Below are 26,361 nucleotides of genomic sequence, written 5' to 3'. Positions count from 1 at the left end.
AGATGGAGGTAAGGAGTCAGACTGGACTCTGAAAATACATCATCTACAATGTCTAACGCAGGTGGAATAGCAAGGGGCCTGTGCTGAGGTTGCAAAAGGAAGTCTCTGAGCCTTTTCTTAGATTCTGAATAATCTTGGCTCTCCCAGTGAAAATGCTTCCTCATGGTATGCAGTTTCCCCAAAAGAATAATTCCTCAGGAGGAGAGGCTGAAGGGATAGATTCTTCAGCATCAGAATCCTCATAGGGAGGAAGAGAGTATTCCTGATCAGAAGAGGAATCAGAAGAAATGGAAACCTGATCTGAAGATTCATATTCTGTCTCTTGCTTAGGCCTCTTATCAGGAGGGGGATGGGAACCCCTGATCAAAGTAATTAGGTCTTCGGACATTTTGAGCATCTGTTTTTTTAGGCATGGAGGACTGTCCATAGGGCTGTTATACTTCTTTCTTTGTCTTTAGAGGTGCTTTAGTCTTTGCCTTTGAAGCTGAAGTTGTTTTAACATATAACTGTGTAGGCATGAAAACACCCTCAGAAGCTGATGCCTGCTCAGAGGTTCCAGACCCATCTGAGGGAATAGTTTCCAGCGGCCTGCGGCTCTGAAGTAGTGGGCGTCAGGGGCTGCGAAAGCGCCTCACTGAGAACCGGCGACTCGCTTAGAAGAAACCTCGTCGTCAGTTTTGGACCTCGGATGCCTGTCCTTTTCTTTTTCTTTGTGTTTCTTGTCAGTTCCGGTATTCAGATGGCTATCCGACGGCATTGTATAGTTAAATCTTCTGCCAAAATAGTGAAATGCAAAATCGTACCGAAGCGTAATAGTGCGTTGGTTAAATCTAGCACAAAACCAACAACTAGCAACATTGTGGTCAGGGCCTAGGCAAGGAATACAGTAAGAATGAAAGTCCTTATGAGGTATTTTCTTCCCACAAGAAATACAATTAACTTTTTCTGACATCGGTCTGGAGCAAGAAAAAAGTTTCCCCAAAGGGGTACTTAGCTTTTTAGTGAAGACTTCGGATCTGAAATTCAAACACAAAAATCTCAGGAGTCGGCCGACCGACACTTGCAAACTGCTTTTGTTTCGGGCACCGCGCGGCATGGAAGACTGAAGAAAATGGCATCGGCTGCATCTTTTATACCCCTGGCGCACTGACATCAGGGAAGAGGCGATAGCCACCGACGCCGGACCTAGACTTTGGAATTCAGGCTGACTGAGGGTAGCCTGCCAGCAGGATAACCCAACTGTAATGACTGCAACAGTGAAACATGAAGAACATCATACATTGCATATTTATGTTACTGAAGAATGCTGGTATGCAAGTTGTACAATATCACATTAAAGTGGGTTTGAGGACTTTGCCCTTTCTCCACTAATGTGTGACCTCAGAGTTTGTATATATAAGTAGCAGTGTGTGTGCGCATGTGTGTATAGGGAAGCTTGTCCAATGTGAAAAAGATTTTATTTAGTTATTTCTTTTTTTAATTTATGGTTTAATCGCAGTTGTTGCAATCAGTTTAGTTTGATGAGTTTACATTTGAAGAATCAAAGTAACCGCACGGACTAAACCAAATGCAGAATACACAACCAAGTCCAACATAAAAAATATAAATCCTTCATTGTCCTTTAGTAAAATATCCAGGCAAAAAACAAAATAAAGTCAAGATAAATAGCTATATTTATATTTACAAGATACAGGATTCATCCAAATAACATGGCAGCTTACAATCCAAATGATAAACAGGTAACAACCAAACCGGTTTCACCCCCTGGCATCATCAGTGGAGTAAAGCATCCTTACACTGCTCCCATTTAAATGGCTGAAGATTTAAAGTTATACATTTCAATTAATACAATTTAAAGTGCGATTACAAAATTACTATTCACATTTTAACCTACTTATACATATATCAATTTTTTTAAATAAATACACTAATACATATACGTATATTCATATGGACATATTTCGAATCATAAATGAATAATACACTAATACATATCTGTATTCTAATGAAAGGCATACACAATACCCATGGCCAAGCAAACTTCCTAAGTATTCAATAAATTCTACCTAGATACATACTTAACCTACATAACATCTATTAACATTAGCATTCAAAATAGTGCCTATGGGGCTCCATTATAACATACATGCACACAAAAAATATATACAAAAAAATGTGTGTGTATAATAAACCACATACCAAAAGCCCCTACAGATAATAAAAAATATTACAAATACACACACCCATTCTCTTCATATAAACATAGTGGTCAAAAAAACACTACAATAGATGAATATATTTCACAAATGCTCATTTAGGCCAGGCCTATAGGTAGCACTTACGTTTACTATTCATAGCCTTTCCTTCCTATCCAAAATCCTATGTTTATCCATATTGGACAAATTTCTACCCCAAACCAAATCTATCCCAACAAATATAAATTGTGCCGAGGTATGTTCCATCTTATGCTTAAAAAGAGCACTTCTTGATCTTTTGCAGTTAATATCACTAAGATGCATTGCTATTCGATTTTTAAAGGGTCTAAACATCTGGCCAACGTAAAAAGCCCCACACTGGCAGATGGCCATATAAATTACCCATTCAGTACAAGTAATCAAATATCTAATTTCATATACATTAGGGGTATTAACTGAAGTAAAATACTTGGATCTAGATATGACCTTACAATAGACACAATTCCCACAGCAATTGCAACCCTTCAGGACATTCCCCTTACTATCACTTTTATCTAAATTCATCCTTTTATACCATGAAAGGAACTCTCCCCCACATTCTTGCCACGTTGATAACTGTAGGAGCAATGTTCACCCAAACACTGATAAAAAAAATCATCCGATTTCAAGATTTGCCAATACTTATCTATAACTTCCCTTATTTTAAAGTTATTGGTACCATAAGTAGTGACTAATATGATTTTAGATGGTTCAAGTATACAGGGCCTTGGTTCAACCTCCCAGGTATCATGCACTAAAGCCTCTCTCCTTAAATTAAGGGCCATAGTTTTCTCCCTTATTTGCGACCTACTATAACCCCTTTTGATGAACCTATCATTCATTTTTTCTGCCTCCATCCTATAATTATCGTCACTACAAATGCGTCTTAACCTTTGGAAGTGTGCTTTAGGTATATTTGTCACCATACGTTTAAGATGGCAACTACCTGCCTCTAATATTAGGCGTTCCTAAAAAAAGGTTTTCTGTATAAGCCAGTGACCATAGTGCCAGCTAAAGCTTTTGTAATATGGACATCTATGAAATCTATAGTAGGTGGTTCTATTCTATCAACAAATTTCAAATCAAATTCATTAGAGTTCAAATACTCCACAAACAAACCCCAGTCATTCATTGATCCAGACCAAATGCCCCAACAGTCATCTAAAAATGCCACCACATCACCAGATTCTTCTTAAACGGGTTCCTTTCATCATAAATCAAACCATATTCTAAGTAACCCATAAAAAGATCAGCATATATTGGGGCAAAGGTAGTGCCCATAGCTGTACCTTTAACCTGGAGGGAACACTGTTTACCAAAATAAAAAACGTTGTGTTCCAACAGTAGTTTCACTAATGTAATCAGAAACTCACAATGTTCCACAGACTATGCCCCATACTCAGTGAGGCAAAACTGCACAGCAGTGATACCTCCATTGTGTGGGATACTTGTATAAAGTGATTGTACATCAAGAGTACAAAGGAATGAATCATGAGTAACCTGCAGATCATTCATCAATTTCAAAAACTCACCAGAGCCCTTTAACCTGGCTCTTATCAAATGCTATAATGGTTTAAGCTGGTTCTCCAAATACACAGAAATAGGTTCTGTTAAAGAACCTCTACCCGATACTATCAGTCTTCCAGGTGTGGGGGGAAACATTTTTATGTATTTTCGGATGTATATAAAACAACTGAGGTTTAGGATCCTCCACTATTAATTCTTTATAAATGGCATCAGTGATACAGCCCTTTGTTTTAAACTGTAAAAGCACTTCATCAATTTTGTGCTTAAAATCAATAGTGGGATCTAATGGTAGCTTAAAATAAAATCTACCATCATCCAACTGTCTCTAAGCTTCTTTAACATACTCCGATGTTTCCCATATTACAGTAGCTCCCTCTTATCAGCCTTTACTATAACAACATCCTTATTGTCCTTTAACTGTATCAATCCTTTTCTCTCAGTCTTAGATAAAATTGTCTCCATAATGTTTAAATACGACATTCGGATTACTATGTAAATCACGTAGTACTGACTCCTCAAACAATTTCACCCTTGGATGATAAGGGGGGGGGGGGTGAAAGATGATTTCTTAACTCTAAATTGAGAAGACTCAGAACACTGAAAGTGTGCTACATAAAACTGAAAACTACAATGCATATGTATATAATATCCTCTCCACCTACACCACCTAACAAACACACTTTCTACTACGTTTCTGCAGGGTCCCCCCCCCCCCCGGGTGAGGTTTTGAAATTAACTTTTTTCCACTGTAGTGCGATCTTTGGATTTGGTATATTTAGTTTACGGGGGGGCAGAACCCCCCCCCCACATAGGGGGTGCAGGGGGGCTTGCCACCTGCAGAAAAGTAGCAGAAAGTGTGTTTGTTAGTTAGGTGGTGTTATAGGTGGAGAGGATGTTATTTACATATGCACTGTAGTTTTCAATGTTATGAAGCACACTTTCAATGTTCTGAGTTTTCAATGTTTTGGGTTTTCAGTGTTTTGAATTTTCGATGTTATGGTCTCAGTGTTATGAGATTCAACATTATGAAATTTCAATATTATGAAATAGACCCATATATATATATAGTTTACTATCATTTACTCTCAGCAGACTCAGTTGAATCCACTTCGCATGAAACCGGAATCTCGAATGTTGGCAATGAACTCCTATATTGCCGAAGTAAATATCTCTCCTCTATCTCAACCATGTTAACACGCATCCCTAGATTACATTCGGTATGTTTTTTGGCAATACCAGATTTCATCATCATGAGTTTTTGCAGACATGAGTCGATGGTATGACCATTTGACAGAGTTTGCCGCGAGTAAATGATAGTATACACGCACACATATATATATATATATATATATATATATATATATATATACACAACTATATAACAAACGGTCAACAAGTTGAAAGACTAAAATAAAAACATCACCCATTCAAGTCAGGTGGAATGGTCTGAAACAGGTTCAAGGCCTCAGACAATACCCTGACCCTGCAAGACTACAATGCCTTCCACACCTTTAGATCACAAAATGAATGTGTGAACCAAAGGAGGTGATGTTTCAAGCTATATTAGAGATGAATTCACCTCTCATCTAGCTAGACTGAAAAACTCCATGGGGTTACTCCAGGTCCAGGTTACGGTGGGTAAGACCCCCATTGAAGTTCTATCCAGTTATAGATCCCCCTCCACGGCTCATGACACCCACAAAGCCTACTTAACCAAACTGAAGACAATCCAAATTTCACGGAACACACTGGTTAAGGGGGACTTCAATTATCCCACCATCAACTGGGAAACCTACTCTAGTCCAAACTTGCTAGCACAAACGTTCCTTGACTTTGTGAATTCAAATGGCCTGGAGCAAATTGTCCCGACCCCAAGAGGAACAAACATTCTAGATCTGGTCCTCACCAACAAGTCAAACAGGTGCAGTGCTGCAACTGTTGGACCCTCACTTGTTAAAACGTCACAAAACAGTCACCTTCAGACTGACACTAACACCAGCACTCACAAAGGGTGAAATCAGACTAAAAACCTTCACCAAGGCAAACGATACCCTCCTAGATGAAGGTATAAATGCATTCCAAGCCTCACCTCAAGCTGAAAGTGGTAACTGCGCCGAAGTTTACATTAAAGTCCTGTACAATCACTTGCATAAGTTTATAAACTTGGCTATACCAGACGGAATCAAAGCCAGAGCTCCAAGTAAAATCAAGCAGACTTGGTGGACTTCCAGCATCATCAAACTCTACAATAAATGCAAAAAGTTGCTGACCAAGAAAACAAAGGCAAGGACCCAACAATGAAAAAGCACCCTCCTCAGCCTTAACAGGCAAATAAGACAACTTGTCAAATCCTCCAAGAACTCCTTTGAGAGAAACCTAGCAAGTACTGGCACGGATAACTATAAGGCCTTTTACAGCTATGTATGTAACCTTAAGGGTAGGACCCAAGCATGTGCATAACTGGTGGCCAACAATATCACACGCACTGACTCCACAGAGAGAGAACTTGCTAGCGGATAGGTTTCACTCCTTTATCCCCTTCTAACTTACAACAAACCCTCCCCCAAACTTCCCTCCACCTTACATATCTGAAGAGCAGGACCTAAAAGCCCCGTCCAAGGCAAAGAACACAGCCTCTATGGGACCAGATGACATCCCAGGCTGTCTTCTAAACAGGCTAAAACATGAATTAGAATCACCACTAAGTACCCTTTTTAATCATTGCCTAACCACAGGCTTTGCTCCTGTGGAATGGAGAACAGCTACAGTTATTCCCCTCCACAAATGTGGCCTAGCAACAGACCCCAGGGAATTACAGACCCATAAGCCTGACCAGCCTCATCTGTAAGGCCATGGAACATATCATTATGGACCTCATAAATAAAGACATAGGTGACCTCCAAACCCTGGATCCTACCCAATTCGGCTTCCTGAAGTGCAAATCCTGCCCGTTAAATCTGGTGAATTTCTTTGAATGTGTGACCAAGGCCAGTGATGAGGGCAAATCTGTGCACACACCATACCCTGACTTGGCAAAGGTTTTCAACACAATCCCACATTCAGGCATTACCGATTAACTTAGTAAACTGGATGTAAACCCCTTTGTTGCAAGATGGGTTGCCAACTAGCTCACAAACCAGACATCCACTATCAAAATGGGTGATTCCACATCAACCAGCAGACCTGTTACCAGTGGGGTGTCAAAGGGGTTAGTGCTGGGCTCCCTACTGTTTGGTATATACTTCTCAAAAGTTCAGGTTAAAACTAAAGCGTTGTGGCAGACCAGTTTTGTAAATGAATGCAAACTAGGTTTAATCAATGAATTCCCAAATGATCTCAGTATACTCCAGGATGGTCTCACACAGACCGACTGCTGTATTAGTCACGGTCTCAGACTGAATGCAAAGAAATGCATCTTCATTCCCTTTGGCACAAACAATGTCCCTCACACTATCAAATCAAATGATACCTTAAGTCCCCATGAAGTGGTAAGGGACCTGGGATCACAGGTTGATCGCGACCTCAGCTTCAAACAACACATGTCTACCATTGTATGGAAAGCTTTCCACGTAGCTCACTTGATTAGCTAAGGCATCTCTTCAAAAGCAAATGAAGTTATAACCCCCCTATAACCCTTAGGCTTTTAAATACTGGCCAAGGCTTTTCCTGCCCCCATAGTGCCTTTTTTGGGCAAGGCTCAAAAGACAAACCCACCACCATAAATAGCACAAGTAACCAAAAGCTGAGGATAATGCTACTCAATGCCAGAAGTCTAAACCTCAAAATGCATGCACTCCTTAGTATGGAGAACATAGATATCTGTGCAGTAACAGAAACCTGGTTTAAGGCTCCAGAGAGCACCTCAGCACTACCATGCTATAACTCCTACCATACTTTTCAGCCACAGAACCTGGACTGAAACACAAAAGGTGGGGGTGTATCCATATTCCTCAAGGATACCCACACCTCCATGTTAGTGGCAATGCACAATGCCTCAGAGAGCATCCATGTGCAACTAACAACGGGCAAAACTGCAATTCAAATTGTAGCTTGCTACAGATCACCCACCATGACCCAGGACCCCATTCTGCATTTCTGGAGACACTGGAAAATATGAAGGTCCTACCAAACACCCTAATATTGGGTGATTTCAATTACCCACACATTAACTAGGAGAACTACTCAAGTACTAACTCCCTTGCCCAACGTTTTCTAGAATTTATAAACTCGAACAGCCTCAATCAACTGGTCAACACCCCCACCAGAGGTGACAACATATTGGACCCGGTCATCACCAATATAGGCTACCGGTGTTCTACACCGGAGGTCAAACCCTCGCTGGTTAGATCAGGCCATAGACTAATCACACTGCATATCCACATTCCACCCCCAATCAAGGAAACCACTGTGAAAAACTTTTCAGAAGCAAACTTCACATTACTCAAGACTGAGGTGGAAAGGTTCACAGCCCCTATGCTAAAGCACACTGCTATCCAAGCTGCTGAATCCCTTACAAAGGCACTCTATGAGCACCTGCAAGAATGCATGGATTGTGCTATCCCAAGCAAAACCAAGACTCACTCCTCCAAGAAAAGGAAACCAGTCTGGTGGACCCCTGCCATAAACAAGCTATACAATTAGAGGAGGAAACTAGTGCAGAAAAGAGTAAAATCCCAAGGAGGAAAGACATCCCTGATCAGCATCAGCAAGAAACTACGATCCCTCATAAAATCATCCAAGGCTATCTTCGAAAGAAAAATTTTTGAAGGACTCCAAAGATAACCATAAAACATTCTTTAGCTATGTCAAGAACCTAAGTGGAAACTCTCAGATCTACTCTGAGTTAGTGCAGAAAGGCACAAAATACACTGAACCGACTGATATTGCCAACATTCTGGCAGACAGGTTTAGTGCAAACTTCACCCCCTAAAGGGCCCATAACCATACCAGAAGAATGTAGTGCCCCAGCAATCACTGACACAGGTTAAAACAGCCCCATCCAAAGCCAAAAATACAGCTTCAGTGGGACCAGACTGTGTCCCAGGCTATGTCTTACATGAGCTCCAAAATGAACTAGCTCCTCACCTAAACACACTGTTCAAACTCAGCCTCTCTACAGGCTATGTACCCATAGAGTGGCGCACAGCAACAGTTATCCCGTTCCACAAAGGTGGAGCCACAATGGACCCTGGGAACTATCACCCTATAAGCCTGACTAGCCTGGACTGCAAGGCTATGGAGTGCATCATCATGAAATTCATTAACAGAGACATTGGGAAGCTTCAAACATTGGACCTTACCCAGTTTGGCTTTGTTAAGGGCAGATCATGCCTCCTAAATCTGGTGGACTTCTTTGAGACAGTTACCAAGGCTTTAGCCCCTCACTAACACTCCAAGAGAAACCTTGATGAGTGGATGGGAAACAGAAAATTTACCCGGGGATCACTTCAGTGTTTCTGCTGGACCGAGGCACAGGGAACTAATCTAAAGGGGCGGTGAAAGCCAACCCATTCTGGCTAGGCTTATAGATGCCCTTAGGCAGATAGCCTAGTATTTACCTATTATTATGTAGGGTTACAAGGACATAGCCAGGAATTGGAAAGATGTGTTTTTAGTAATGTTTTGAATTGTGGAATAGAGCAGTTGGAAATGATAGAGCTTGGGAGTTTATTCCATAATTTGGAAATGTAGTATGAAAATAGTGATTCACCGCCTGAGTTGTTAGCTTTGGAGACATGTAAGAGGGATTTGTTGGAAGAGCGGAGATATCTAGGGGAGTTGTATGGCTGTAAGAGGTTATGGAGAGCAGGAGTTTTATCTGGGTGCTGGTGGATTTTGTGAGCAAAGGTAAGTTGATTGAAGTGCAGTAGCTGTGGAAGTTCCAGTCAATTTAGTTGTCTAAGTGATGTACAGTGATGGGATCTATATAAAGCACCAGTTGCAAATTTGGCTATCTTATTATAGCAAGATTCAAGTTTGGTAAGGTCAGTTTTACGGAGGTTACCAAGTACTGGGGAAGCATACAAGACAGTAGATAGGAGGTGCATTTGGGCAATAGTGGATTTAGTATTGTTGGTTAGGAATTTATTGTTCCTATACAGAAGACAGAGTTTCTTGTGGACTTTTTGAATGGTTTGGGCAATATGTATGCCAAACTTCAGATTGTCTATTTCGACACCTAGCAGTTTTATGTGTACCGAGGGGGGTAATGATAGTTTGGTTTTTGGAAAGGATGCTGAAAAGTTGTGAGGGGGTTTTGTCTTGGGTGGAGGGAGTTTTGCTTGGATGGAAGAGAAATAGTTTTGTTTGGGTTTAAGATGAGGTGGGAGTTAGTGAGACAGTTTTCAGCCAATAGGAAAGATTCCTGGGTGTGTTTGTGGAGTGTTTGAAGAGACGAGGCTGAGCATGTAAGGGTTGAATCGTCAGCATATTGGACTATGGTGGCGTGAGGGGTAGAGGTATGGAGTTGATTGGTAAAGACAGAAAAAAGTAGGGGCTCCAGGATGGAACCTTGGGGAACTCCTATGCTAACTGGAAGGAGAGGGATATTTGTTGCTGCCATAGGATGGATTGAAGTCCTGCAAGGTAATTCTGGAACTATGAGATGGATTAAGTACAGAGCTTTAGGGAGGAGAGGATGTTGATTAACTTTGGGTGGTTAACCATATCAAAGGCCTTGGATAAGGTCAAGGAAAATGGCAGAAACATATTGCCCACTGTTCCTGTAGTGGTTGACTGTTTTAGTAAAGGACATCAGGGCTGTGGTGGTGCTATGAGAATGGTGGAAGCCATGCTGTGTATCTGTTAGCAATTTTTCTTTGTGAAGGTAGTCTATGAGTTGGGTATGGATGATTCTTTTGAGAATTTTTGACAGAGGGAGTATGATGGCAATGAGGCGATAGTTATCTCAGTGGAGTTACCTCCTTTATGTAGGGGTATAATGTGAAAAATGTTCCAGATAGTGGGGATCAGGCTCTCAGGGACTGATCTGTTTATGAGAATGGCTACTGGGTAGGCTATTCCTTCTACTGCAATTTGAAGGAATTCAGCGGGGAGGTTAACGTCGGCTAGGGTGGTTGGTTTAAGCCTTTTGAGTAGTTTTTTGATTGTGTTAACAGAGACTGGTTGGAATGAAAACAGGCTGGTGGAGGTTTGATAGTGGGTAGAATTTTGGTGTGTGACAGGTGTATAAAGAGTGGCATTATTGGTAGATGTTTGAGAGTTTGCAAGGGCTTGGATTGATTCTGCAAACGGGTATTAAACTGGGTTGCTACACAGTCTTGAGTTGTTGGGAGTTGATGGAGTGGGAGTACCTGATTTACCAGGATGTAGTATGTTGTTTACTGCACCCCAGAATTTTTGTGGATTGTTTTGGTTTTATTTGAATATTTTGGTAGTAGTTGATTTTATCCCATTTAACTAGTTTTGTTGGCTTTGTTACATAGTCCAAGGTATGTTTGCTTTGTTAAGAGGGATCTATTTTTATGATATTGTACACAGGCCTTGTCCCGGGAGTTAAGTAGAGATCTACATTCTTTACTTAGCCAGGGAGCATAGTTTGGTTTGACTCTAATGGTTCTGGGTGGTGCATGATGGTTGAGGATGTTTAAGAACGTGGAGTTAACTGCTTCATTTAAAGGTAGCTGTTTGAGAGTTTCCCAGTTGCAACTTTTTAGGGAGGTAATGAAATTGTTGGTGTTGAAATTCCTTTTATCTCTGATTTGATGGTATGTGGCTTGGTGGATATGATGGGTTTTAGCATAGAGGAGAAAGGTTGGCTGGTGGTCACTTAGGTTGTCAGGGAGACAACCTGAGTGTGACATTTGGGTTGGGTTGTTGACTAAGGTCCAGTCTAATATGGACTGTCGGCTGGAAGTTTTACCTGGCCTAGTTGGAGATGTGATTAGTTGGGTAAACCCATGTAGGTTAATATGTGATGCTGGATTAGAGGAGTATGTTTAGCCAGTCAATGTTGAAATCGCCTATGAAGATTGTCTCTTAAAGAAGGGAATTAGATGCCCAGTGTAGTATGCATTCGAGTGTGGGAATATTGGACCATGGTGGAATGTACCCACATAGGATGTTTATACTTCTACTAGGGTTGATTTTTAGCCTAGCAAGTATTACTCCTGCAATTTCTAAGTTGGGGAAATTTATGTCCAAGAGATCAAGTGATAGGTGATTTTCAAATAGGATTGCTACACCACCTCCTTTCTTGGTTAACTTGTCATTGCGTAGTATGCTGTAACCTGGTGCTGTGATTTCATTACTGTTAATGTTGGGTTTTAACCAGGTTTCTGTTAATATTACAATGTCAGGGGAATAGAGGGATAGCATGGCATGTACGTCATGGACTTTGTTGGTGATGCTTAATATTTAGGAGGTGAAAGGAAGATTTGTGTCTTTTCTGAAGGAGATCAGGAGTGAAAGGGATGGAGCTATGTGGAGCATTATTTTGGAGGGAGGGGCCTGGATATGGGTGTACATCCCCAGAGCAGAGCAGTTGGACAGTTAGATGTAACAGTAGTTTGGAGAGCTTATTATGGAGTCTGGTATATTTATGGCAGAAGCTAGTTGTGGATACTAGAAGTTGTAGTTTGAATCTATGGTAGATTATGTAGGTGGTATTGAAGAGAGTAGGGGGTATAGCAAAGTATGATGGTTTATTGGGGTTGGGAAGAGATGAGGTTTGCCAGAGAGGGGGGGAGGGAGTGCAGGGTGTTACTGGACGAGACAGAATAGAGGATGTTGCTGAAGAAGAGAGAATAACGGGATATAAGTAGTATGCTGGTGGAGATGTGGAGAGCTGTAGATGTTAGTGTTTTGTTTGACTTGTGTAGGAGGGATATAATGTATGACCCATATGCAGGCTAGTGTTGAGGGTGTGGAATGGAGACAGGGTGACAAAGTGTGGGATGGGTGTATAAAGAAGTAATGGGGTGGTTGTAGTGGAAGTAATGATAGACTGATTATTGAACATGATTGTTAGGATTGGTTGTGTGTGGCTATGGGCGTGGTGAGGACAGGTATAAGTTTACAGGAAGTGGGGGTGGGTGAGAATTGGGGGTAAGGTAGGGAAGCGGAATGAGCCCGAATGGAGCAGGGCAGAACTGCAAGGAGCCAAATCATGCACAGAAAACAATCAGTCAGGTTAGTTGCCAAGGGATTGTTTTTTTTTTTTTCTTGGTTATTGCTGACCCAGTAACAGAAGCCCTTCAGCACTGTGACTGATGAATAAAGGCTTAGACAGTAGTCTAACTTTAGCTATAATAATAATATGCTACCGCGCCTTGTTTGTAGTTTCAGAACACTTAATGTTGACCAATACTTAACAGAAATACCAAGCAAGTGTTACAATTATGTTCTGAAACAGTAAAACTAAACAATTAAAATGAAGGTTAGGGAGGGAGACTGTGGAGCTTGTGGGCTGAGGCAGGGCTACTTAGTCAAAATTCCCAGTTAGTTCAATCATTGGGGAGGGGACGATGCCTTGCTGCCATCTGGACCTCGCTTAGGTTCTCTACAAGTGTCAATGCTTAGACTGTAAAAGTAAAGCCGTTAAGGCACAACAGTAGTTAAGGACCTACACCGTGACTCTTTTCAGGACAGGGAACCACTGGAGTTCTCCTTTTCAGGTTATTCCACCTGTACGGAGGAATTTTCCTTAGTGCTGGTCTAGACTGTGTTTGCTTGCAGCGAGACACAACTGTTCATGCACAACAGAGATATTTCTGAGCGGGGATAAGAATAGCTGGAGAAGGATACAAAGTTCAATGAGTTGGGTTAGTGGATGTGGGAACGGGAAGTTTAAAATGTCAGCATAACAATTCAGTTAGCATATACACATCTATAACAGCATATTCAACATTGACATAGGTAAGCAATTTACAATGTTAAGACCCATAAAATTAGCTAATATAGTTGCAGTACAAAGGCGTGTTGACCAGATGAAAACAGCGGTACAATGGATAGGTATACTATGACTTCTACAAAAACTAATCCTCGTAACAATTCCCGACTATAAATGTAAACATTAAGAACAAGTGCCCTTCACTGCAAAACCGCAGATGTACAACTAGATACACGGGTGTTACACACTATTACACATGCATCCACACATCTATGCAAAACAGCACAGTATCGAACAATTTAATGACTGCTACTCTCATCAGGTGGTAAAAAAATACTGCTTCAATTGAAAACATATGTACACTCCATTAGAACATAGTTTTATACAGAACACAGGTTAAAAAGCACTTACAGCAGAGTGAGCGAACGCCGTAGGCTGGAGGCAGCAAGGGGATGTTTAAAAATGGCGCCCAGTGACTGCGTAGCTAATATTAATTCAGGTAGGTTAAAAAGGAGGGTGGGGGGAAAGCATGTGCACAGAGCCAAGGAGCCGTGTCACGCACAGAAAACTATCAGTCATGTTAGTTGCCAAGAGATAGTGTTTTTTTTTTCTTTTGATTATTGTTGACCCAGTAACAGGAGCCCTTCAGCACTGTGACTGATGAATAAAGGCTTAGACAGTAGTCTAACTTTAGCTATAATAATAATATGCTACCATGCCCTGATTGTAGTTTCAGAACACTTAATGTTGACCAACGCTTAGCAGAAATACCAAGCAAGTGTTACGATTAACAGGTTCTGAAACAGTAAAACTAAACTTAAAATGATGGTTAGGGAGGGAGACTGCGATGTTTCTGGGCCGGGGCAGGGGTACTTAGTCAAAATTCCCAGTTAGTTCAATTGTTGGAGAGGGGACTATGCCTTGCTGACATACGGACCTCACTTAGGTTCCCTAGAAGTGTCAATGCTTATACTGTAAAAGTAACAAAGCCGTTAAGTACCTACACCGTGATTCTTTTCAGGGCAGGGAACCACTGGAGTTCTCCTTTTCAAGTTATTCCACCTGTACGGAGGGATTTTCCTTAGTACTGGTCTAGTCTGTGTTTGCTTGCAGCAAGACACTTAACTGTTCATGCACAACAGAGATATTTCTAAGTGGGGATGAGAAAGTACAATTGTGTACACTTACCATAAATGTAGATGTTAGAGTGTATTCACTGTTGCAGTCATTACATTTGGGTAATCTGCCTGCAGGTTGCCCTCAGTCGGCCTGATTAACAAAGTCTTGGGTCCTGCATCAGTTGCTGTTCCTTCTTCCATTACATCAGGTCGTCAGGGGTATAAAACATGCAGCCGACGTCATTACATCAGTTTTTCTTGCCCCAGATATCAGGTGCCCCCCCAATGGGGAACAAATAAACAAAAAACACAAAGGTATACCTCCAACAAAAAGCAAATACACCACAAAGGCTTTTAAGCATAGTAAAGGGAAGTACAGGTATAGCCAGAAGAAGTTAGGGGGCTGGAGGGAGGGTAACCAGGACTGCAACAGTGAATACACTCGAACATCTACATTTATGGTAAGTGTACACAACTGTACTATGTTCTTCGTGTTTCACTGTTGCAGTCATTACATTTGGGTAGATTCCCAAAGCTATGGTTGGGAGGAGGAGTTTATACAGCATTAGGGCCAGCAATAAGGCCCTGCAAGACAGCAGTGGCAAAACCAGCTCTGGATTTAGAGAAAATTGGCAAATGATAATGCTTGGTGAAAGTATGTACAGAACTCCAAGTAGCAGCTTCTAGGGTGTCCCTGGTAGGAACACCTCTGAGAAAGGCTGCAGAAGTAGATGCAGCCCTGGTGGAGTGAGATCCGATCCCCTGGGGGACAGGTTTTTCCATGGTGCTTATAGCAGAAATGAATGCAATGGCTTATCCATTTAGAAATGGTTTGTTTTGAAATAGCCTTCCCCTCTGCCCCTGCAGCAAATGCTACCAACAGTTTTGATTTTCTTCGAGGTTTAGTCCTGTCCAAATAGAATCTAAGTTGTCTGTGCACATCCAAGGAATGCAGAATCCGTTCCCCCTTTGTCCTGTGGATTGGGAAAGAAGGTTAGCAAATGAATGGACTGATTAAGAGCCACACTGGATACCACCTTAGGCATGAAGGATGGATTGGTCCTGAGTGACACCCTGTCCACATGAAAGATAATGAAAGGCTCCACTGCCATAAGACCCTGTAATTCAGATATCCTTCTAACTGAAGTGATTGCTAAAAGGAAAGTGTTTTCCAAGAAAGAAATTTTAAGCCTGCAGTAGCAGCTGGCTCGAAAGGAGGTAGAGTGAGTTTCTCCAATACAAAGTTAAGGTCCCAGGCAGGGGTTGGAGCTCTCCTGGGTGGTCTCAAGTTTTGGCACCTCTGAGGTACTGATTGAGCAGAGGATGAGAGAAGAGGGAAGGCTCTGTGTTATAATGAGCCAAAATAGTTGAGGCGTGAATTTTAATGGAAGAAAAGAACAGGCCCTTGTGAAGCATCTCAGTTAAGTATTGCAAAATCTGAAGTAAACTGGGTGCCGCTGTGCTCATCCCTTTAGATTGATTCCAGGCACATAATCTTTTCCACTTTTCAGCATAAGATTTTCTAGTACTAGTTCTCCTTGCCTCTAAGATGACATCCATCACAGGTTTGCTGAGGGATGATAGGGGAGAATTTAAGTGATTAGCCAGGCTGCAAGGTTCAATGTTGAAAGCTGAGGGTGCAGAATTTGGTTCTCCTGCTGAGACAGCAGGGAAGAAGTCTGAGGCTGGTGCCATGGAGATAACTGGGACACACTGTGCAGGAGGGGGTACCAGTGTTGGCACGGCCAGTCTTTGGGGGGGGGGGGCCTAGACAAAAAGCATACCTTACCTCTACTACTAAAATAACACTCGCTTCATCCTTCCTTATCCCCTCCCTTCTCTATGGTGCCCCACTCCTAACTAATCTGCAATCCTCCCTCAAAAAACAACTTTCCTCTTGTTACAACAAAATTGCAAAATTTGCCACCAGCCACAAGTCTTCCACCCACCACTGTTTCTCCCCCAGATACTAAAATGGCTAGAACTTCCCAATCAACTCACTTACACTCAGTTAACTCTAGCCCACAAACTTATTCTCAACCCCTCCCTCTGTCCTTCCCTTTCTTCCACATTTGACATGCATCTTCCCAATAGAGTATTGAGATCAAACAATCAAAACCTACTCAAAGTCCATAAACCTACACATCTCCAGGCAAAACCTTCTATCCTTCAACCTAGCTCGCCTCTGGAACTCCCTTCCTCCACTCATCCGCACCACCTCTAATCACTCTGCTTTCAAAAATCTCTCTATACACACCTAGCATCTCAGTGGGAATGCTCCTGCTCCCACCCTACATAACCTACTCTTCTCCTTCTCTCATCCGCCATTGCTCTGCCACATCTTATTCTACCCAGATTCTACAGAAGTTATTAGATAAGCCCTAGGTTCTCTTCCTCCCCACTTCTTCATGTCACTGAACCTCCTCCTCCTTTCCAGTAACTAATTTTTCCTAACTACTCTGTATTAAATGGATATTTCTGAGTTAATAAATATAATTATTATGTACTTTCTGCACATTGTATTTAGCTGTTACATTTTTTGATTTCTTTCTTTTTTACCTATTGTTAAACTGAAATGTTTGAGTGAATATATGTTTTTAAGAATGTTAAATGTATTTTTGGAGCTTTTCTCCCCAGGACTCCATTGAAAACGGGTTCCTTGTGGCCCAATGGACTATCCTGGTAAACCAACTGCAATAAATAAATAAATAAATAAATAAAATGATGGTTAGGGAGGGAGACTGCGATGTTTCTGGGCCGGGGCAGGGGTACTTAGTCAAAATTCCCAGTTAGTTCAATTGTTGGAGAGGGGACTATGCCTTGCTGACATACGGACCTCACTTAGGTTCCCTAGAAGTGTCAATGCTTATACTGTAAAAGTAACAAAGCCGTTAAGGACCTACACCGTGATTCTTTTCAGGGCAGGGAACCACTGGAGTTCTCCTTTTCAAGTTATTCCACCTGTACGGAGGGATTTTCCTTAGTACTGGTCTAGTCTGTGTTTGCTTGCAGCAAGACACTTAACTGTTCATGCACAACAGAGATATTTCTAAGTGGGGATGAGAAAGTACAATTGTGTACACTTACCATAAATGTAGATGTTAGAGTGTATTCACTGTTGCAGTCATTACATTTGGGTAATCTGCCTGCAGGTTGCCCTCAGTCGGCCTGATTAACAAAGTCTTGGGTCCTGCATTAGTTGCTGTTCCTTCTTCCATTACATCAGGTCGTCAGGGGTATAAAACATGCAGCCGACGTCATTACATCAGTTTTTCTTGCCCCAGATATCAGGTGCCCCCCCAATGGGGAACAAATAAACAAAAAACACAAAGGTATACCTCCAACAAAAAGCAAATACACCACAAAGGCTTTTAAGCATAGTAAAGGAAAGTACAGGTATAGCCAGAAGAAGTTATGGGGCTGGAGGGAGGGTAACCAGGACTGCAACAGTGAATACACTCGAACATCTACATTTATGGTAAGTGTACACAACTGTACTATGTTCTTCGTGTTTCACTGTTGCAGTCATTACATTTGGGTAGATTCCCAAAGCTATGGTTGGGAGGAGGAGTTTATACAGCATTAGGGCCAGCAATAAGGCCCTGCAAGACAGCAGTGGCAAAACCAGCTCTGGATTTAGAGAAAATTGGCAAATGATAATGCTTGGTGAAAGTATGTACAGAACTCCAAGTAGCAGCTTCTAGGGTGTCCCTGGTAGGAACACCTCTGAGAAAGGCTGCAGAAGTAGATGCAGCCCTGGTGGAGTGAGATCCGATCCCCTGGGGGACAGGTTTTTCCATGGTGCTTATAGCAGAAATGAATGCAATGGCTTATCCATTTAGAAATGGTTTGTTTTGAAATAGCCTTCCCCTCTGCCCCTGCAGCAAATGCTATCAACAGTTTTGATTTTCTTCGAGGTTTAGTCCTGTCCAAATAGAATCTAAGTTGTCTGTGCACATCCAAGGAATGCAGAATCCGTTCCCCCCTTTGTTCTGTGGATTGGGAAAGAAGGTTAGCAAATGAATGGACTGATTAAGAGCCACACTGGATACCACCTTAGGCATGAAGGATGGATTGGTCCTGAGTGACACCCTGTCCACATGAAAGATAATGAAAGGCTCCACTGCCATAAGACCCTGTAATTCAGATATCCTTCTAACTGAAGTGATTGCTAAAAGGAAAGTGTTTTCCAAGAAAGAAATTTTAAGTCTGCAGTAGCAGCTGGCTCGAAAGGAGGTAGAGTGAGTTTCTCCAATACAAAGTTAAGGTCCCAGGCAGGGGTTGGAGCTCTCCTGGGTGGTCTCAAGTTTTTGGCACCTCTGAGGTACTGATTGAGCAGAGGATGAGAGAAGAGGGAAGGCTCTGTGTTATAATGAGCCAAAATAGTTGAGGCGTGAATTTTAATGGAAGAAAAGAACAGGCCCTTGTGAAGCATCTCAGTTAAGTATTGCAAAATCTGAAGTAAACTGGGTGCCGCTGTGCTCATCCCTTTAGATTGATTCCAGGCACATAATCTTTTCCACTTTTCAGCATAAGATTTTCTAGTACTAGTTCTCCTTGCCTCTAAGATGACATCCATCACAGGTTTGCTGAGGGATGATAGGGGAGAATTTAAGTGATTAGCCAGGCTGCAAGGTTCAATGTTGAAAGCTGAGGGTGCAGAATTTGGTTCTCCTGCTGAGACAGCAGGGAAGAAGTCTGAGGCTGGTGCCATGGAGATAACTGGGACACACTGTGCAGGAGGGGGTACCAGTGTTGGCACGGCCAGTCTGGAGCAATCAAGATCATCCTTGGTTTGTCCTGTTTGACTTTTAGTAGAACTTTGGAGAGAAGAGGCAGCGGGGGGGAAGGCGTAGACTGATAGGTTTTTCCAGCTGAAGGACAGAGCATCCACTTTCCAGGCTTGTTTGTGGGGAGTCCTTGTGCAAAACTTGTCCAACTGGTAGTTCTGGGGGAAAGACAAATGATCTATGTCTTAGCTCCCCCATTTGCTTGTCAAACTTGTTGAAAATCCTTGGTTCCAGTTTCCACTCGTGTGGGTCCATGAGGTTTCGGCTTAGTCCGTCTGCCAGTGCATTCTATTTTCCTGGCAGGAATTGAGCTTGTAGGTGCACTTGGTAGCTCAAGGCTGTGTTCCACAATGCCATAAAGTACAGTTTTGTACCTACCATAAATGTAGATGTTCGAGTGCTAATACAGCTGCAGTCATAACAGATGGGTTCTCCTGCCGTCAGGCGGGTCCTCGGTCGGCCGAATTCCAAAGTCTAGGTCCGGCGTCGGTTGTCGTCGCTTCTTCCCTGACGACAGGGGTATAAAAGAACCAGCAGATGCCATGTTCTTCAGTTTTTCTTGCCCCAGATGTCAGGTGCCCCCAGAAGGAAGGCAATACATAAAATTATGAAGTAATGCGATGCAATATAATCAAAAAACAGTAGTTGCAAGCAAATACACCATAAAAGAATACCCCTAGAGGGGAAGGAGGGAGGGAAACCTGGACTGCAGCTGTATTAGCACTCGAACATCTACATTTATGGTAGGTACAAAACTGTACTATGTTCATCGTGCATACAGCTGCAGTCATAACAGATGGGTAGAATCCCAAAGCTAAGAAAGGGGTGGTAGGCACTAGGTGGAACTAGGAGGAGCCAAAATGCCCTGCAAGACTGCAGTGGCAAAGCCTGATCTGGATTTGGAGTATAATGGTAGGTTGTAGTGTTTGGAGAAGGTAAGCACAGAACTCCAAGTGGCTGCTTCCAAGATATCCTTGGTAGGAACTCCTCTGAGGAAGGCTGCAGAGGTGGCTGTGGCCCTGGTGGAGTGAGTTCTAATGCCTGTAGGAACAGTTTTGCCATGAAAGGAATAGCAAAAGCGTATGCAGTGGGCTATCCATTTTGAGATTGTCTGCTTGGAAATTGGCTTTCCTGGAGCTCCTACCGCATAGGCCACAAAGAGCTGTTCGGATTTTTTGAAAGGCTTTGTTCTGTCCAAATAATAACGCAGTTGCCTGTGGATGTCCAAGAAATGTAGTAATCTCTCCCCTTTGTTTTGAGGATTGGGATAAAAAGTAGGTAAATGTATGGCCTGATTTAAAGCTACCCTGGATACCACTTTAGGCATAAAGGAAGGGTTGGTTCGTAATGAAACTCTGTCCTGATGGAAGATGATAAAAGGCTGGACAGCCATGAGGGCCTGTAGTTCTGAAACTCTACGAGCTGAAGTGATAGCCAGAAGGAAAGCTGTTTTCGAGGACAAATATTGCAAATCTGATGAAGCAGCTGGCTCAAAAGGAGGCAAAGTCAGTTTTTCCAGAATGAAATTTAGATCCCAAGCAGGTATTGGTTGTTTCCTTGGAGGTCTTAAATTCTTAGCCCCTCTGAGGAACTGTCTTACAAGAGGATGAGAGAATAAAGGAGGATCAGTGTTGTATTCTGCAGAAATGGCTGAGGCATGGATTTTGATGGAGGAGAACGAAATTCCACTGCTTAGTAGTTCAGCCAAATATTGTAGTATTTGAGGTAAATTCAGTGTTCCAGGGTTCTGGCCCTTTTTCTCATTCCAGATACAAAAACGTTTCCATTTTGCGGAGTAAGCTTTTCTAGTTGATGGCCTTCTGGCCTCCAAAATGACATCCTGCACCTCCTTGGAGAGTAGAGCCTGCTGTGATGTTAAGGAATCTTCCATGCGGCTAGATTGAGTGTTTTTAGCTGACTGTGAAGAGTTTTGAAGCTGTGCTGAGTCAGAAGAAGAGGCATTAGAGGCAGGGTCCATGGAGGGGAATGAGTCAGGCTCCTCAGGAGTGGGTACCAGTGTTGCCTTGGCCAGTCCGGAGCAATGAGGATCATCTTTGGTCTGTCTGCTCTGGTCTTCAATAGGACTTTGGACAGCAGAGGAAGAGGCGGAAAGGCATAAACTGTCATTGATGTCCAGCTGAAAGAGAGAGCGTACACTCTCCAGGTCTTTGGGTGGAAGGTCCTCGAGCAGAATTTTGTCAATTGATGATTTTTGTGGGAGGCAAAGAGATCTATGTCTGGCCTTCCCCATTCTTGGATTATTTCTGTAAAAACTTTTGGATGCAACATCCATTCATGTGGACCTGTCATATTCCTGCTTAGGTTGTCTGCCAGCGTGTTTTCCTTGCCTGGCAAGTACTGTGCTTGTAGTTCCATTTGTAAGTCCATGGCCATGTTCCAAAGTGATATGGCCAGTCTGCATAGGGGATAGAAATGTGTTCCTCCCTGCTTGTTTATGTACCACATAACTGTGGTTTTGTCCGTTCTTATCAATAGTTGACCTGGTTGTAGAAGGTCCTTGAAAGCTATAATAGCATTTATTACTGCTAGCATTTCTTTTTGATTGATGTGAAGGTGCTTTTCTTTTTGGGACCATTTGCCCTGAATGCACCAGTCTGTCATGTGTGCCCCCCAGGCGTAGTCCAAGGCGTCTGTTGTGATGACTTGATTTGCTTGAGGCTTGCTGAATGGAAGACCTGTGTTAGCTTGACATGCTTGAGCCCACCACAGAAATTCCTTTTGCAGACATGGAAGTAGTGGTATTATTGTTTCCAAACTGTGGCTGTGTTGAGACCATATGTTTTTTAGGTACCATTGTAGTTTTCTCATATGCAGCTTTGCACATGGGATTAGCAAGATGCCATGAATCCCAGAGCCTGCAGGATTTTCCTTGCAGTCAGCCTGGTGCAATTTGCCAGTGTTTTGAAGTATTGATTTAGTTGCCCCTGCTTCTCTGGCGTGAGGTAGGCCATCTGGGTGTTTGTGTCCAAATTGGCACCCAGGAAAATTATATTTCAAGAGGGTATTAGCCTTGATTTCTCTTTGTTGACTGTGTATCCCAGAGAATTTAATAACATTATTACATAAGCCAGATGTTTCAGAAGAATGTGCTTGCTGTCCGCTTGGATCAGGCAGTCATCCAAATAAGGGTATATTTGTATCCCTTGAAGTCTGCAGTAGGCAATTACTGACGCCAGGCATTTCGTGAATACTCTGGGCGCAGTAGATAAGCCAAAGGGCAATGCAGAGAATTGATAATGGGTTGAACCTGCAAGAAATCTGAGGTATCTTCTGCAATTTTGTCTGATTGGGACATGCAGGTATGCCTCCTTGAGGTCCAATGTTACCAGCCAAGACTCCTTGCCCAGCATGGGAAGAAGTTGCTGTAGAGTGAGCATCTTGAATTTTGGTACGAATAGGAATGTGTTTAGGGTGGAAAGATCCAAAATAGGTCTCCAATCTTTTCCCTTCCTTGGCACCAGAAATAGCCTGGAATAAAAACCTTGACCTTGTTCGTGTAGGTACCTCTTGAATAGCTTTCATGTTTATAAGATCTGAAATTTGCTTTTGTGCCTCTGCCCTTTGATTGTGTGGCAGTTTTGGCATGCCTCTCATTTTTGGAAGGGTATGAAAATGGAATTTGTAGCCTCTGTTTATAATGTCCAGGATCCATTTGTCCTTTGTGACAACATGCCAATTTTTTGAGAATAGTGCCAGCTTTCCTCCTAAGGGGGCTGCCATTTGAGACCTGGTTGGCCTGCAAAGGGGAAAGTCATTGGGTTTGTTTTCTGAAAGATTGTGAGTTGTCCTCACCACCTCTTGGTGTAGGAGCTTGCCATTGTCTGCCTCTGTACGATCCTTGTGGTTGTCCTCTGCCCCTCGGGGCACCTGTATCTGCCTCTTTGGGGTCTGTCCATGGCAGGAAAGGACCAGTTTTTGGAAGGCCAATTTCTACTAAAACGAGGAGGTTGAACCTGCAGAAATTCTTTCACAGTTTGCATTGACTTAGCTTTTTCCTCCATTTTTCGTAATACTTCCTCAGCATTTGCCCCAAATAGTACATCCTTTTGAAGAGGGGCGTCTAGTAATTTAGCTTTGACATGATCAGGCAAGGTTTGTTCCTTGAGCCAAGCATGCCTGCGTATGACTGAGCCTGTAACAGCAGCTCTACATGAGGCCTCTAGAGCATCAAAACCACATTGTAAGGTATGTTTACCCACTTGTTCTGCACTATGCATCAAATCCTGCAACTCCTTCAAGTCTGGTTGTTCAGGTTGTGACATTTTACTTTTCAATTGAGATAACAGAAACTGTTGGTATTTTAGCATATGAAACTGGCAGTTTAAGGCCCTCATGGTTAAGGTAGCCGAGGTATATACCATTTCCCCCCACCTTTCTAAGGATCTGGAATCTCTCTCGGAAGGCAATGGATTTTTGGCAATGGAAGCCTTAACTCCCTTGGGTCCCTGTGAGATGGTTTCTGGATCAGCAGCATGGCTTTTGTAAAGAAATTGGTGTGAGTCAGGAACCCTGTAGTACCTGTCAGGCTTAACTGGAGCTGGAGGTAGAGAGTCCGGGTTAAGGCAGGCCTCCGAGTAAACATCATCTAGGATGTCCAAGACAGGAGGTATAGCCAGAGGCCTGTGCTGGGGTAACAAAAGAAATTCCCTGAGCCTTTTCTTGGAATCTGAATAATCCTGGCCTTCCCAGTGGAAGTGTTCCCTTAAGGTATGCATGGTTTCCCCAAATAAGAAATCCTCAGGGGGGGGATACAGAAGGAATGGACTCCTCTGCATCAGAGTCTTCAAAAAGGGAGTAAGCCTGTTCCTGATCATCAGAGTGTTCTGAAATAATGGATCCCTGATCAGAGGAGGGGGAATCTTCCTCCACTCTGGGCCTTTTGTCCGGAGGTGGCTGAGAACCTCTGATTAGAGTAATTAAATCCTCAGCCATTTTAAGCATCTGTCTCTTAGGCATGGGGCCTGGAGATGGGCCCTGTGTAACTGGTCTCTTAGGGTGCATGGTTGCTTTAGACTTGGTGAAAGCCTTGATGGAGAAAGAAGAGGAAGGTCTTAAGACACCTTGAGTGGAGGTGGACCTGTCCACATTCTGTGTTTCAACACCAAGAGTGGCTTCGGTATCTGTAGTCGGTGTGTGGGCCCAGGAGCCTGCGACCTCGGGTACAGGAGACACCGCCAAAGATGTGTCGTCGGTAGTCAGGGGCTGCGTAGGCACCTCACTGAGAACCGGACCACGTGTAGTCGGCCTTGGCGTGGTGTCGGTAGAGGCCGCGGACCTCGAGTGTCGGTCCTTGTCTTTGCGTTTTTTAGACAAAACCGGTGTCGGGGTATCTGACGACATGGTATAGTTAAAAGTTTTCCCAAAAAAATGCTAGGCGAACTCCGCCCGACGCTTAATAGTGCGTTTGTTGAATGTAGCACAACAGTGACAAGCCGAGAAGTCGTGGTCTGGGCCTAAACAAGGTATACAGACGGAATAGAAATCCTTATGCGGTATTTGCTTCCCACAAGAAATACAATTATTAACTTTGTCTGACATCGGTCTGAGGCAAGAAAAGTTTCCCCAACGGGGTACTTAGCTTTTAAGAAGACTTCGGTTTTCCAAATTTTTCGTAATCTCAGGAGCTGGCCGACCGGCACTTGCGAACTGCTTCTGCTTCGGGCACCGCGTGGCAAGAAAGACTGAAGAACATGGCGTCGACTGGTTCTTTTATACCCCTGTTGCACTGACGTCAGGGAAGAAGCAACGACAACCGACGCCGGACCTAGACTTTGGAATTCGGCCGACCGAGGACCCGCCTGACGGCAGGAGAACCCATCTTTTATGACTGCAGCTGTATGCATGATGAACATCTAGTCTGCAGAGGGGGTAAGAATGTGTACCCCCCTACTTGTTTATGTACCACATAACCGTGGTGTTGTCCATCTTTACCATTAGTTGTCCTGGAAGAATGTAGTCCTTGAAGGCTGTCAGAGCATTCTGTACAGCTAACATTTCTTTTTGATTGATATGTAGGTGCATTTGATTTGGGTTTCATTTGCCCTGAACGCACTTCCCTGCCAGGTGAGCCCCCCATGCATAGTCTGATGCATCTGTTAGGGTTTGGGCGGCAGGGGGTAGTGTGAATGGTAGTCCCTTGTTTTGGTGGCAGGCCTCTGCCCACCAGAGGAACTCCAGGAATAGACAAGGTATGATAGGAATCATTGTTTCCAGGCTGTGAGAATGTCGACTCCATAGACTTGTTAGATATCACTGTAGCTTCCTCATATGCAGTCTTGCATATGGAATTAGAAGAATGCAGGAGGCCATGAACCCCAAGGCTTGCAGTATTTGTCTTACAGATAGCAGGATTTGTGTGGCCACTTGTTTGAAGTAGGTTTACCAAATGAATTTACTTTTCTGGCATGAGGTAAGCCATCTGGGCAGCTGGATTCAAGCTTGCACCCAGGAATGTAATTTGTTGACAGGGTACCAGTTGTGATTTCTTTTAATTTATGGTGTACCCCAGACAAGTTAGAACCCTTTTTACGAATGCTAGATGATTTAAAAGTATGCCCTGGTTTTCTGTCTAAATTATACAATCTTCCCGGTATGGGTATATTTGAATACTTCTTTGCCTGCATTAAATAACTGGAGCCAGGCACTTTGTGAATACCCTGGGTGCAGTAGACATGCTAAAGGGCAGTGCAGAGAACTGATAATGCGTGTAGCCTGCTTTGAAGCATAGGTATCTTCTGCAAGATTCCCCGATTGGGATGTGCAGGTATGCTTCTTTTAAATCTAGCATTGCCAACCAGGCATCTTTGCCTAGCATAGGAAGT

Source organism: Protopterus annectens, chromosome 8.part0 (genome assembly GCF_019279795.1).
Source record: "Protopterus annectens isolate FY-2018-M chromosome 8.part0, PAN1.0, whole genome shotgun sequence".
NCBI classification, from domain to species: Eukaryota; Metazoa; Chordata; order Ceratodontiformes; family Protopteridae; genus Protopterus; species Protopterus annectens.
The sequence above is the reverse complement of the archived record's forward strand: the minus strand, read 5'-3'. Positions refer to the sequence as shown.